The sequence below is a fragment of the Pelodiscus sinensis genome, chromosome 8 (genome assembly GCF_052426305.1).
Source record: "Pelodiscus sinensis isolate ZL-2025 chromosome 8, ASM5242630v1, whole genome shotgun sequence".
NCBI lineage: Eukaryota > Metazoa > Chordata > Testudines > Trionychidae > Pelodiscus > Pelodiscus sinensis.
This window is the reverse complement of record NC_143059.1, coordinates 37,303,161-37,318,385: the sequence shown is the minus strand read 5'-3', so window position 1 is coordinate 37,318,385 and position 15,225 is coordinate 37,303,161. Positions and strand designations below refer to the sequence as shown.

The 15,225-nt window shown below is 41.3% G+C and overlaps 1 protein-coding gene across 4 annotated transcripts in view; it reads left to right on the top strand.

Moving 5' to 3' along the window:
- Positions 1–5,703: 5,703 nt before the first annotated feature.
- LOC102460189 (putative neutral ceramidase C) overlaps positions 5,704–15,225 on the top strand; it is a 66,711-nt gene continuing 57,189 nt past the window's right edge. For 2 of the 4 annotated variants that reach the window (XM_089780151.1, XM_006121468.4), the window contains exon 1: positions 5,704–5,806. The gene's annotated coding sequence lies outside the window, so the exon portion shown is untranslated. Of the gene's footprint in view, positions 5,807–13,528; positions 13,597–14,122; positions 14,285–15,225 lie in introns of all 4 variants that reach the window. The other 2 variants (XM_089780150.1, XM_089780149.1) reach the window with 2 other exon arrangements.

Sequence of the window (15,225 nt, the reverse complement as noted above, 5' to 3'; positions counted from 1 at the left end):
ATTCATCCTTACTGCTTTTGCGGGAAATGTTTATATTGTTCACCTCTGTAGAGTGGTGAGTAGGGCCTCGATCAACATGTTTGTTAACTATTATGCAATTTCTGCTACATCACGGGAAGACACAAATGCAAGAAAAAAAACCTAAACCCAGGGTCCATCTTGTGGTGAAATTCCTAGCCCAATCTCTATTGATAAAAGCTTTATAGTTGTGACATTTTGGGGATCACCCAGATGAGGGAGAGGGTCTGTCACCTCCTACCTTGTAATGTTGTGAGCCTCTATGCTGTCATGGTTCAGAGCCCCAACACCAGTAGCCAGCCTACAAGAAAAGGGTCTTGCTCTGGCTTCCATCCTTTCTTTCTGGCCTGAGTCTCCCCAGATCTGTTCTCCAAGTTTTGACTACCAGACACTGGAAATTTTTTCTTTTCTGCTTTGTCACCCCGAAGGAATGAAACCTGCCTTCAGGTATCAGTACTCTGGGGGCTTCATGCTTTCTCTCCTCCTCCCCCCCCAATATTGCACAACGGAGTGCTATATAGGGTGCACATAAGCAAAGTTTATGGAATAGAAACATGAGACTCAAAGATGACACAGTAAGAAGCCGATACATCCTAGTTACCTAGACGATAAATATAAAGATGCAACCTCAGACTTTCCACTCCATTAGTCTGTTGCCTGTGAACAGTCTCTGAGCATGCCCTCTCTCCAGTGGAGAAAACTGCTTGTGTGGGCCCCTGAGCAAGGTGTGGGGGCAGATTCTCTGGCAGAAGGGCCAGGATCAGCCAGCCCTCCATGCTGCCCAGGGCATGAGGCATCCCCTCCCCTGGCAGCCCTCAGAGCAGCATGGAGTGTGTAGTGAGGCACTTCAGTGGTGATTTAAAGGGCTGGGGCTCTGGCTGCCACACTGCCGCAGTAGCAGACAGCAGCTCAGAACTATTATATATGTTATTGCACCCTTTTGAATTGCCAGCTCCCAGGGCAACTGCCCCCCCCCCCCCCCCCCCAGTGGGCCTGCCTCTGTTATAGAGAGGAGCCAGTGTCATTCTTAGATACTGGCCCTAAGTATTTGGATAACATTCACATCACACCCCTTCCCTTTGAACCAGTTTTGCAGTGTTTTGTCTTCTATTTTTCAGACTGAGGTAATTCACATTTGCATAGAGTGGAGGAAACTCCTTCCTTCCTTCTTTCGGCCATGTCTATGCTTACAGAGGCAAAGTTTTACTGATACAGCTGCACTGCCGTAAGAACTCTTAAATGGCCATATTCTGCCAACAGGAGAGAGCTCTTCTGTCAGCATAATAAAACGTGCTCAGCAGGAGAGCCTCTTACACTGGCAACATTTATGTTGCGTGGGTGTGGGGGTTTTCACACTCCTGAACAACAAAATGTTTTATTCACATAAATGCTATTGTAGACATTGTCTTAATTTTTCCAAAACTGGGGTTCTCTTTTCACTTTCAATGTCTTTCCATTACTTTAATGGTTCACAATTGTCTTTCCCTGGATTGTACAATACTAGGTGTTCAGTGTTAGTTTCATGTAAGCAATTTGCCTGGGAGGTGTCCCTGCCTGATTGCTTCCGCATACTCCTGTGAGGTGATGCTGTAATAGGTGATGCACACACTAGCCACAATTACGATTTTCTACATGTATAATTCATAAGTATATCCTATATACATATCTTATTTTTAAGGCTTGGCTTGACAAAGCCCTGGCTAGGATGATTTAGTCGGGGTTGGTCCTGCTTTGAATAGGGGGTTGAACAAGATCACCTCCTGAGGTCTTTTCCAACCCTAATCTTCAATGCTTCCATGATCTTCAAATGACAATCAAGTTCTAAACTAGCTTCTATAGAAGATCTTATCTGACATATATTTATACTCAATAACATCATATACGACCAGTTGATTCATTTGCTTTTTGGGGGCAGGTTCACACCCTTGTTCTCCCTTGTTTGGCCTCTCACTGCAACAGTAGTCATATGTAGTTTATTGGAATATGCAAGCACTAGAATAATAAGAAGAAATGGCTGCTCAGTTTCTTGGTTTGTAACAGTTTGTTCTTTGAGATGTGTTAATATGTCCATTACATGACCCATCCTCCTTCCCCAACACTATGGAGTGTATCATTGGGTTCCCAGTGAGAAGGAACTAAAGGATGATCAGTGTGGTTCTGCTCTTTGTACCCTCCAACACACAAGGAAGTCGGGGAGTAAGTGGAGCCCCCCTATGGATACCACTAGGGCACAAGTTCATAAGATATACACGTGCATACAGTGTAATGAACATAAGCAACCCATTTTGAAGAACAATTACAAGATGGTGAGTAATCAGTTCTTTTCAATGCTCACGTGGTGCCTGTTTCTGAGAGGTCTCCATTATAATTTGTTCAGGTAAGGACCCCAGTCTCTCAGCTGTTTTAAATGAAGGGTGTCTTTACGTCTTATGAGTTTCAACAAAATATAGCCCAGATTATAACATTTGCAACTGCAGGGCTAAAATTTGATCTAAAAACTAACTAAACTTACTAGTTGATAATGTTTGGGAAAGACTCCAGGTGTCAGGGGTGGAATCATCATCATACAACAAAGATCATTGACATTTGTGTGAATACATGAGCATTACAGTAAATCAAATCTGCTCAATTCTGCTTTATAGTATCTGACTTACTGTGTGAATTTTTCTGAAGAGACTTTGATTTGTGCTGTGATTTTCATTAAATTAAAGAACCCAGTCTTGATTAATACTTTCTGTTTTTGATGGCAGTAAATTAATTGTTGGATAACTGGAGTTACTCTTGTCCAGTGCATACCATATGAAAAGGAAGTGGAGAGGATTTGGGCAAATACAATTCAAGATGTGAGTCAAAACTGGATTACCCAGGAATAAAGAAGCCAATTAAAAAGGATAAAGCATTGGCCATAAGCTAAGTGATCTCTTTGCATCAATATCCACTATTCAAAATGTTGAAATGATACCTATTTATCAGAAACAAAGGCTTCGAAAGAAGAGATACTGGACTGGAACAAACAGATTAATCAGCAATAAGTCAGTAGGACCAGATGGCGTAGGAGTTCTGAGAGATTGGGCAAGTTAAAATTTAACTTGCAGAGATCATAAGTCAATGTTGGTCAGCTGAACATCTGGAGTTTGGTACCATGATTAGAGAACAAACAGCATAATATATTGCACATTCCCACGTAATAAAGGAGAACTTGTTCACGTGTCTCTGAAATTGAACAGATATTGTATATCTGCTTTGGTTCTGCCAGCCTAATTTTTTAAGAAGTTACAGGCAGTTGCTCACAGTAATTGTGAAAAAACATATGGACAGAAGTCTCAGTCTAAGGCTGGGGTCTTGTAGTCTGAGGATGCGGCAAGTTGGAATGCCCCTAACTCTTAATAAGTGTTCAGCCTTTTTAGTCACTGACAGCTGGGCATGAGTCCATCCCCCTTTAGGCCTTCTTAGACCCTTGATGATTACAGTCAACTTATTTACTTCTCCACTGGAGCTTTGTGTACTTACTGCTGCTCCATCTCTTTTCTTGGAGACTGTATTTACTTCTGACAGTTCTGCTGGATCCTTTAGTGCGCTCTCATTTGTCATTCCAATTAGGCTTTTTTTCATTTGGCTTCAGACATAGGTGTCCTCCCAACATTTGCCAGAGTGCACTTAGTCCTTCTTGAAACCTGTTGGGCTGTTTGTTTTCTAAGAGCGATTACTGTGTCTCTGCGGCCAACTTTTGCCAGGGACAATTGTGTATGTGCAATGAATATTTATCTTGTTCTTCGTAAGGACCGCAGGTGACAGTTGCATGCTTCCTGTGATGATTTGGGGGACCAGTGATCTGCAGCTATTGAACAATGTAAATTATTTTCTCTAGTTGTGTTGCAGTACATAGTTTTGTCAGTAGTGGAAGGTTCTAAAGGCTGGATGCTACATTTTCTGAATTTGAGGCAAGAGGATTAGAGATCTAGAAGTGCAGAGAGTTTGATGCCATAGGGAGATGCGTTTGGATACAGCATCTCTCATCTCATAGACCTAGCAAGAGACAGCCCAATATGTCTGTTTTAGTGTAATGCTGGAATTGTAGGCACTTGGAGAGAAGAGGTACTTCAGCTCCTTTACATCTCTGGCTACTCACATCAGCACCAAGCATGAAGGGTGCCAGGAAGACAAAACCAGCCCTTAAAATGAAGGCAGGTTTCTGATGCAACAGATACCGTCCTTTTATGAGACTAGATACACTCGCACATCTTGCCTCATCTCCGAGCACCAGCACATTATGGGATCAAGCAGCTCAGCGCACCATTCCTGGGTAGGTGGGGGTGGGGGTCTGGCAGAGGCGCACTAAGACATTGCACCTTTCCTTTGGCACACTGACAGTATGTGTGAAGGCAGGTATCAATGAATCACTCCTGTCTCTGAGCCTTGGCACTGTGAAGTCAATTGCTCTGGGACATCGCCCTTCTACCAAGCAGGCAAATGGAAATCTTATGTACATGGGGTCTAAAAAGAAATAGGTATAACAGTGGGACCTGCTGGGTGCTTGAGAGGTTTCAAATCCAGTAACTTCATTTAGGTAAATAATTGGAAACTGAGCACTTTTAAAAAAATCTATCCCTGCAGATATAAATGCTTTCAAAATATATAAATAGGATTGAAGTATTTTAAAAATAAGTACAGAATATGCAGTAGCGGTTCACAATCTGAAGGATCCTAGAATTCTTACAGAATTCTGTCCTGCACAATTTAGATACCAAGCCAAGATCCTTTTGAGTAATTAAACTGATTAAATTCTAGGGCTCAGTTCACCTTTACTTTGCATAGTATCTGTGTTTCACAGATGGTATTATTGACATTGATTGGACTACTCACAGAGTAAGGAAATCATATTGCTCGCTGCCAGAAGTGTTGGTACGGCTGGTCTCATAGTGTAGGAATTTCTGAAACAATCCTGTTTGAATACATTGAAGAATGTCATTTTTGTTCTAGAGAGAACACTTGACTAGGAAATCTTAACTTGGACCATAAAGAAAAAAAAGCTATTCCTAAATTCCAGTTGATAGAATTAATTCTAAGAAATAATAAATAAACATTCAGTTAGTTAAAAGTAGAAAATGTTCCTCACTGGGTTGAGAAAAATGTTAATGATGCTTTGGATATTGCAAAAAGACCTTCAGTGGATGTCTCTGGATGGCGCAATACATTTAAATAAGACAATATTTCAATCTTCAGAAATAAACATTACATACTAACTCAAATATATTAATAGAAATTGTAACTGAGTGTCTTTAAAGAGCATTACTTATAGTCAAGCTTTAAATGCAAAACCAGCTGGAAATAGTAATAGTAAATTGTAAGTTCAAATATAGTACTACTTAATCTGAGTGGCCCCAGGTAGAATGAGGGGCAATTTATGGTGAACAAATAGGAGTTTGGAATGACTAGAAGCTTTAATAAGGACAGGGTTTTTTTTTTAAACTGTTTAAACACACGGGGAAGAACTGTAGGGCCACACTAAGTAAAAGACACTTAAAACGGTGGTAATTTGTGGTTAGGAGTGTAACTGCTACAGGAGCAGGGTTTTAACAAGGCATACATTCCATACCTGTCTGTGAGTGTTAGAAGTGAGTGAGTCACAGGTCAGGCAATCTGACAGGGTATGTTAGTGGGAGGGTCAAAGTCCTTAGGTGCTGAACTAGTTTGATATAAATGCAGAAGTAGCTAGTGAATGTGCCTCTTGAGATGAAAGGCAATTGACAGAGTGAGCACTGGAGTTTGGACTTAAGTGGAAGTTCTGGTCAGTGAGTACCTTTTAAATAAATAAATTAAATACAAAAACATAATTTTTTGTTTTGCGTTATAAACCACAATCCTTAAAGATGAGCAAAAAAAGTGTCTGATAATATAGGTGATAATTGCAGAAGAGCCATGGAAAATTGATAATTTTTGTATTATTTGAAGCTGCATAAGAATCATAGAAGTGCGAAGACTGGAAGAGAACAGTTTATGTTCCCTTTGTCTAACCTACTCTTAAAACCCCCAGTGATGGAGATTCCACAACCTCCCTAGGCAATTTATTCTAGAAAACTTGAAAACTGTTGCTATGTTAGGAGGAGCCTAAATATGATCAAAATTATGCTGGTTGGAATGGGTGAGAAACATGAGCACCTGAATACCTGAGAGAGCCTTCAAAATGCTGGTATGGAAAAGACACCAGATGGTATTTCCATTAATTTGTGAAGCATATATTCTAACTGGCTAGCAGTGCTTTGTTTTGAATCTTATTAATGTATTTATTTCTAGTTACCTTTTTTGTTATTTTTTATTTTGAAATGTTTTCTGAACTATGCTAATAAAATCTTCTTTTATTTCCCATAAGTGGAAATGGAGATTTAAACTGTAATATATGGCTTGTCACTGTTATAGCACTTGAAAGAGAATGAATTTGAAGTCAGAGGATCTGGGATCAGATATGGAGTAAGAACTTGAGATCTAACCAGGAGCAAAAGGAAATTGAAATTGCCTTTTTGAAATGGTGCCTAAAAAATATGGAAAACAATGCAAGTACAGAAATGGCCCAACAACTTGGGTGTGCTAGAATTGTTAAAGCAAGACAGAGGCTAATTTCTCAGGGCTCGTCTACACTGGCCCCTTTTCCGGAAGGGGCATGTAAATTTCATGAGTCGTCGTAGGGAAATGCGCGGGGGATTTAAATATCCCCCGCGGCATTTAAATAAAAATGTCCGCCGCTTTTTTCCGGCTTTTAAAAAAGCCGGAAAAGAGCGTCTACACTGGCCCCGATCCTCCGGAAAAAAGCACCCTTTTCCGGAGGCTCTTATTCCTACTTCAAAGTAGGAGCCTCCAGAAAATAAGAGCCTCCAGAAAAGGGCGCTTTTTCCGGAGGATCGGGGCCAGTGTAGACGCTCTTTTCCGGCTTTTTTAAAAGCCGGAAAAAAGCGGCGGACATTTTTATTTAAATGCCGCGGGGGATATTTAAATCCCCCGCGCATTTCCCTACGACAACTCATGAAATTTACATGCCCCTTCCGGAAAAGGGGCCAGTGTAGACGTAGCCTCAGTGTTTTGAAATAAAAGATTATCATTGAAGCTAGACATAAAAAATACATATCAGATATCAAGCTCTCCTATCCATTAAGTCCCTCCAATCTAATGCGTTTTTAAGGGCATTAGACTATAGGAAAAGGATTACATAGAATTTCCTGTTACTCATTAGGAAACCCATAGATGTATAAAATCAAATCAGAAAAACTGCTAACTATTGCTTAATAACTAAAAATAAATGTAAACATAAGTAACTGTCAGGAGACCCTGCATTTTTTATGATTGGGGATTTTCTTTCTGTGTGTCATATTTGTACAAGTTGTACATATAAATGTGTGCTTTTGTGCCAGATGCTAGCTTGCTCTTTTGCAGATGTACAAGATGTATGAGGCAATAGATTACATTGATCTATTTCCTTTCTTGTACTCCTGGGAAAGGAGCAGACATTATCCTGAATAATGCTGTCCCAGACAGAAAAGGAGCTTGAGGTTGAGAATTTGCCCTTTCCCTTCCCTTCAACTTCACCAACCTGTATTTCCTGCTTCCATCAAATCTTTCTCATTGCCAAGGTGTTTGAATGCCTTCCAAGAAAAATTAAACAGTTGTCTTGTATTGCTTTGGGAACTTGCACACATTCCCAGTCAAACTCACTGTGAGGGGATGCAGGGTGGAGGTGGTTTGTAATAGCAGAGCAGTTTCTTACTGTTGATACAACCTGTAATAATGGTTAGACTTCTGCTCTCCCACGAGCATCCAGAGACAATCACCTTGTCTTGGTTCCCTGCTTGTGGGACTCATTTGCATTCCATGTGAAGCATCTGTTGTTGGCTGCTGTCAGATGGGATTCTGGACTAGATGAGCCTCTGATTTGATCTAATATGTCTTTTACTGTGGCCACATGGTTGTGTCACTGTGAGATCTCCCAAGTAGCTGCTCTATGCTGACTGCAGAGAGTTCTCCCATTGATGTAATTAAACCATCCTCAATGAGCAGCAGGAACTCCATTGGGGAAGAAGCTCTCCCATCAAAACAGTACGCTCCACACTGGTGCTTTTGTTGGTGTAATTTATGTCACTTAGAGGTATGTGTGTTTATTTACATCCCATAAGAACATAAGAACGGCCGTACTGGGTCAGACCAAAGGTCCATCTAGCCCAGTGTCCTGTCTACCGACAGTGGCCAGCACCAGGTGCCCCAGAGAAGGTGGACCGAAGACAATGATCAAGCGATTTGTCTCCTGCCATCCCTCTCCAGCCTCTGACAAACAGAGGCCAAGGACACCATTTTATCCCCTGGCTAATAGCCTTTTATGGACCTAACCTCCATGAATTTATCCAGCTTCTCTTTAAACTCTATTATAGTCCTAGCCTTCACAGCCTCCTCTGGCAAGGAGTTCCACAGGTTGACTACACGCTGTGTGAAGAAGAACTTTCTTTTATTAGTTTTAAACCTGCTACCCATTAATTTCATTTGGTGTCCTCTAGTTCTTCTATTATGGGAACTAATAAATAACTTTTCTTTATCAGCCCTCTCCACACCACTCATGATTTTATAGACCTCTATCATATCCCCCCTCAGTCTCCTCTTTTCTAAACTGAAAAGTCCCAGTCGCTTTAACCTCTCCTCATATGGGACCCGTTCCAAACCCCTAATCATTTTAGTTGCCCTTTTCTGAACCCTTTCCAAGGCCAAAATATCTTTTTTGAGGTGAGGAGACCACATCTGTACACAGTATTCAAGATGTGGGTGTACCATAGTTTTATACAGGGGCAGTAAGATATTCTGGGTCTTATTTTCTATCTCTTTCCTAATAATTCCTAGCATCCTATTTGCCTTTTTGACCGCCGCTGCACACTGTGTGGAAGTTTTCAGAGAACTGTCCACGATAACTCCAAGATCTCTTTCCTGATTTGTCGTAGCCAAATTAGCCCCCATCATACTGTACGTATAGTTGGGGTTATTTTTCCCGATGTGCATTACTTTACACTTATCCACATTAAATTTCATTTGCCATTTTGTTGCCCAATCACTCAGTTTGGTGAGATCTTCTTGGAGTCCCTCACAGTCTGATATAAGATATATACCAGAGTGATATAAAGTAAATCGAGAAAAGTGCTAGTGTAGGCGTAGTCTTAATTATTGTGTTACTTCACATTTGCCTCCAACAAGAGATCAGTTAATACTGAGTTCTACTTACAGAGGGGACAAAACTGTTCACCATCCATCCTTCAGATCAGGGGAGTGCAATGACACATTGGCTTCTCTGTCAAACGCAGCTCAGCCTGGCCTGGCGATCAACACCCCAGTATGGGGAAATGTAGGGGAAGTCTAGAGCAGTGGTGCGCAACACATGGGCTGTCTTCCTGGGGGACGGGGTCTCAGCACTTTGTTCTGGGCTGGCCAGCATTTTGTTTTCCAGGCGCGGATTTTACATGCAGTGGGGGGAATTGTAGGGGAGCAGACCGGCACTTTAAATTAAAGGGGCCGCAATAAAACGTTCCCAGTATTTTTGTTTTTTTGTTTTGTGCAACAAAAAATTTCCCAGCTCTGGGGGTTGCGCATGAAAAAAGGTTGAGTCCCACTGGTCTAGAGTAAAGTCTTGAGGTTGTGGGGCTTGGAACAGCCAATCTTATTTTGCCCCTATTTCTGAATGTCCAGTTCCCGTCCCTGCAGGTTCTGCCCCATTCCCTCAGCCTCATTCAAGCTTAGTCTAGTCTCTCTTGAACCCTCTGTCCCTGAACTGGTGGTTGAATGTGCCAAAGATATACAGAGCTGTCCCCTTTCGACCACCAAAACAACTGTGGTCTTGGTAACAGATGCATCTACCAAAGCTCAGGGAACCTATCTGGGTCAACTTACGCTCAGGAACTTTGTAAGTCTCAGAAAATTTTGTTCCATATAAATATATTGGCGTGTCAACCAGTTTGGAGAGAATGCAAGATGTTAAATTCCACCATCAAGAACTGGGGGTTCCAACCACACACCAACAGCACCACTACTCTGTTTTATCGGAACAAACAATGGAATGTGAAGACCAGTGAGTTATCCCAAGAAGAGATTCATCTGTGCAAGTTTGTCATAAAGAACAGTCTCCCCTAAAAGCATTTCACCTCCCAGGAGTGAGGTATACTATTGCAGATTGCCCCAGCAAGAACTTCATAGACCCTCATGAAGGCTGGAGAAACAAATACATTCTGTACCAGACTTTTCAGCACTGGGATAGTCCAGGAATAGACCACTTTGTGACCAGCCTGAACAAAAAAAATGCAAGAAATTCTGCTCCAGACCAGGTTGCACGTGGGTGCTGTGACAGGTGCTTTCCTGTTTCCTTGGTTGAGTCTTGTGATATATGCATTTCCTCCTGTCCCTCTAATACTGACATCGAAGTTTTTAAGCTTCCCTCTAATATGGAAGCTAAAAAGAGACTCAGTAATTATAATTCTCATAACATCAGCTTGGCCCAGGCAATAGTGGCACATAGACCTATCTCAACTCTATATGACCTCCCATAGGACCAGGGGGCCATCATTTTAGATGGGATGGGGGCAGCTTACCTATGACTAAACATGAGTCTAGTTGGTCACTTGAAATCTTCAGGTTTTTGGAAGATAATTTAGTTATTTTAGCTGACAGAAGCCCTGTATTTGATTCCCAGGAATAAATGAGAGCCACTCAGTTCTAGTAACATGTTCTGACTCTTGTGCAAAGTCATTTAAGGAATAGTGTTAGCTTTAAATTTTTAAATATATATTCTAACTTTGTGACTAACTGTGGAGGGAAGAAGTTAGGACTCCTGGGTTCTATATCATTCTGGGATGGGTATGCGGTTTAGTGGGTTACAATAGGAGTGGAACAGATACCCTTGGATTCTATATAAGAACGGCCATCGTCGTCACACCAAAGGTCCATTTAGCCCAGTATTCTGTCTGACGACAGTGGCCAATGCCAAGTGCTTTGGGAGGAATGACCAGAACAGGTAATTATCAAGTGATCCATTCCCTGTCACCCATTCCCAGGTTCTGGAACATAAAAGGAAGAGTCACCATCAGGCCCATTCTGGCTAATAGCCGTTGAGGGACCTATCCTTCTTGAACTTCCCTAGTTCTTTTTTGAACCATGTGATAGTTTGGGGGCTTCACAACATCTTCTGGCAAAGAGTTCCTCAGCTTGATTTTGTAGAAATTGTTTTTAAATCTGCTGCCTATTAATATCTTTGGGTGACTCCTCATTCTTGTATTATGTAAAATTATAAATAACACTTATTCAGTTTTTCACACCATTCATGATTTGATATCCTCCCAAGTCATCTTTCTGCAAACTGAATAGGCCCTATCTTTTTTTAATCTCTCCTCATACAGAATGTGTTCAGTACTTCTAATCATTTCCATTGCCCTTCTCTGTGCCTTTTCCAAATCCAATATATTTTTGAGATGGGGTGACCAAATCTAAATGCAGTGTTAAATATGTGAGTGTACCATAGATTTATATAGAGGCAATGTAGTATTTTCTGACTTATTATCTATCCCTTTCCTAATGAGTCCCTAGATTCTGATATTTTCTGAGAATTATCCACAATGATCTCTTTATTGATGGGTTCAGCTAACTTAGATCTCATCATTTCGCATATATAGTTGGGACTATATTTTGCCATGTGAATTACTTTAAATTTATCAGCATTGCATTTCAGCTGCCATTTTGTTGCCCGGTCACTGAATTTTATGAAAAAACAATAAATAATCCTGTGGCACCTTAATGACTAACACATTTCTTTGGCATAAACTCTCCCACTTTGTCATATTGTAGAAACCTCAATTTGGCAGGGATATATACACACATGCAAAGATGGGAGTGTTCCATTATAATGGGGAGTACCAGTGCTAAGGAGGCCAAATTAATCAGGATGGATATGGTCCACTCCCAACAGTTGATGAGAACGTGAGAATACCAAAAGGGGTGAAATTACTGTGTAGTGAGCTAGCCACTCCCAGTCTCTATTTAGTCCCAGTCTGATAGTATCAAGTTTGCATATGAATTCCAGCTCTGCTGTTTCGAGCTGCAGTTTTTTGCTCAAGTATGGCAACTTTCAGTTTTATGAGATTCCTTTGCAACTCTTTACAGTCTCCTTTGTCATTAACTAGCTTGAGCAGGGCTACTCTACAAAAGTGGCCTGCGGGCCACATGCAACCCACGGCCTGTTTGTTTGCTGCCCACGGTGTGGTTTGGGTTAACTCAGGGCTCAACATGCAGCCCGTGGTTGGGAGCCAAAAAGCAGTCAATGTAATGGTGTTCTGTTGATATGCTGTTTAGTCGTTAACTTCCTGGATTGTTGTTGCTCATTAAAAGTGCTTCATGTGGGTGGAAATCAAGTAAATATTGCGTTTTATCACTATCAGCAGAACTGACTTAAGTGTGGCCTGCGTATTGTGTAGTCTTACCTTAATCTTTGTATTCATGCCCATCTGTGAAAGAAGCTATTTGCATATATTTGCAACCACACTTAAGTTGTGGCCCCTGGCATGTGCTGTATCATTGTGGCCCGGGGCCTTCCAAAGTTGAGTAGCCCTGATCTTGAGTAATATTGTATCCTACGCGTAACTATTTACCTCTCTCCAGTCTCACCATTTATTCCCACCCTTTCTTTCCTTTCTTTTACTGGAATGCCGGGCAGTGCTATTAGGACCATCTAACAATCCTTAATTTATTTTAATGATAAGCCTTTTATTAAATTAATCATCCTGCCTCTGTTTGTTTATAAACAAACTCCCTGTACTGCTCCTCCCAGCTTCTAAAATCATCACATATCAAAGGGAAACGGTGTTCCGGTTAAGAGCTCCGTCTGGGACTAGGGTAAGTGCATCTCAGATATGAAATGTGGAGGCAGAGATCTAGAGCCCCCTTAACCTACTCTCTCATCAAAGACCTTCTGACTTAGAACCAAGGCATTTTACTGCACTTCAACTTACAATCACTTCACCTCATGGTGTTGATTGCTGGGTAAAAGAATGGGGAAAGAGTTTAGCATCACAGACATTACACATATATTAGACCACCTGCTGTTGCCGTTCACCAGCCTTGACCTCAGGTCTGTGAGGATCAATTTAGCATCCATCTCCATGATACATTCACCACTTTTCTGGCTTCTGTATCTAGGTTTTCTTAAAGGCCTTCACTCACATGTGTCCTCCTGTCTCCTACCCAGCACCTTCATGAAGCTTGAATTTAGTTTTGTGCTGTCTGATGGATTTTTCCTTTACACTGTTATGACCAATTTCCTTGTCATTGATGTCAACGAGAACAGCATTTCTCATTTCTGATAGCAAGTACTTCTGTGAGAAGGGCATTGAAGGAAAGGTTTGCACTACCAGCTGAATTAATGGGGCAGTGATCGAGCCAGTAGGGTTTGATTTATTTTGTCGACTATAGACAAAATTCTTCAATCACTGATGCTCTCCTGCAGACTCACTCTATCTCAAAGGGGAGTCAACAGAACATCTCCTATTGACACACTGCTGCAAAGACACTGTGGTAAGTAGATCTAAGTGCATCAACTTCAGCTATGTTATTTGTGTACTTCCCCACATAGCATATAGAAGCCCTCATTGACCTTCCTCTCTCAGAATTTCATGAAGACAAGGTCTTCTTGAGGCCGCACCGTAAATTCCTGCCAAAAGTTGTATTTGTCTGCCACTTCAATCGGGCCATTCATGTTCTGGTGTTCTTTGTGAACTTACATTCTTGAAAAGCTGAAGAGAAGAATAATAGTTTTAATATTTGGAAGGGCCTAACCTTTTATCTGGAATTTGCATAGTGTTTCAGGTCACTTCCTTGCCCTTATGTAGCCTTTGCTGAAAGGATTAAAGGGCAGCTGATTATAGTCCACTGGCTTTCTGACTGTATCAAGCTTTGCCATAATCCATCAAAGGTTTCCGCTTCTCTGAGAATAAAAGCCCATTCCACTAGGACTCATTCTAATTAATCAGCCTTCTTGGGCAATATATCAGTAGGGACATTTGCAAAGCGGCAATATGAGTTTTGTACATACCCTTTCCAGACAGCACACTGTTATGTTAGTGTCCCAGGAGGATTCCAGTTTTGGCAAATAGATGCTACAGTCTCTCTTCAAGTAATCTGAAGTCCCACCATCTTGAAGAAACACCTCCAATGGAATGTGTATGCGAACAGCACACCTTGAAGACCAGCAAGTACTAAATAGGTAAGTAACCGTTTTCTCTGTTCAGTGCCATACACATTTTCATTCTTTTCATGCAATCCTAATTAATTCTGAGAAGTATGAAATTTGAGCCTTACGTCTTATTGTATGAAAAGTTGCTAATGGTAATTATCTGAGATATATTTATTGCATCTGAGAAGTACATGAGATGCCCTAAGCAGGGGCGGATATACGGCAGGGCGAACGGGGCGGCCGCCCCGGGCCCCGCGCTTTAGAAAGCCCCGCGCATGCGCTTTGGGGGCACTGCGCATGCACATGGCATCACTGCGCATGCGCCGTGGAAAAGGGGGGGCCCCACGGAAGTATGCTGCCTGGGGCCCCGCAAAACTGTCATCTGCCCTTGGCCCTAAGCAATTCAAGCCATATAGTACTAATCTAGATTACCTCCTGGTGGCTGATTTCACACAGTGTCCTTGACATGAGATCACTTTTTCTTTATTTTGATTTTATTTCTTCAAATATCTAGAAAGCGTTTCTTACAATCTAATTCTCATTATTGCAAATGTTAGTGATAAGCAATGAACATTGTACGCTTTTATATTAAAGTTCATTTAAATATCTTTACACACGCACTCACACTGTAGCTTTTCTTTAAGTACATCAGGTTGTCTTGCAGACAGAACACTCTTAATTTCAGAATCAATCTTACTTTTAACTTACTTTTACTATTTGCCATGATAAAGCTGATTGTGACTAAATAAATGTCACTAATGCACAGCACAGTGAAAATATGGTTAAACGAATCAATTCTCAGCATTGACTCAACCTGATCATTTAATTTCCATTATAGCCACATGTGTAAATAGATGAGGTGCCATGTATAATTATAAGCTTGTAAAAAATATGGGTGTGCCCTCCATTTTAATTGACAGAATTTCTCAGCCAGGATCAGACACACAGGGAGCGGCTGAAATTAGGAAATA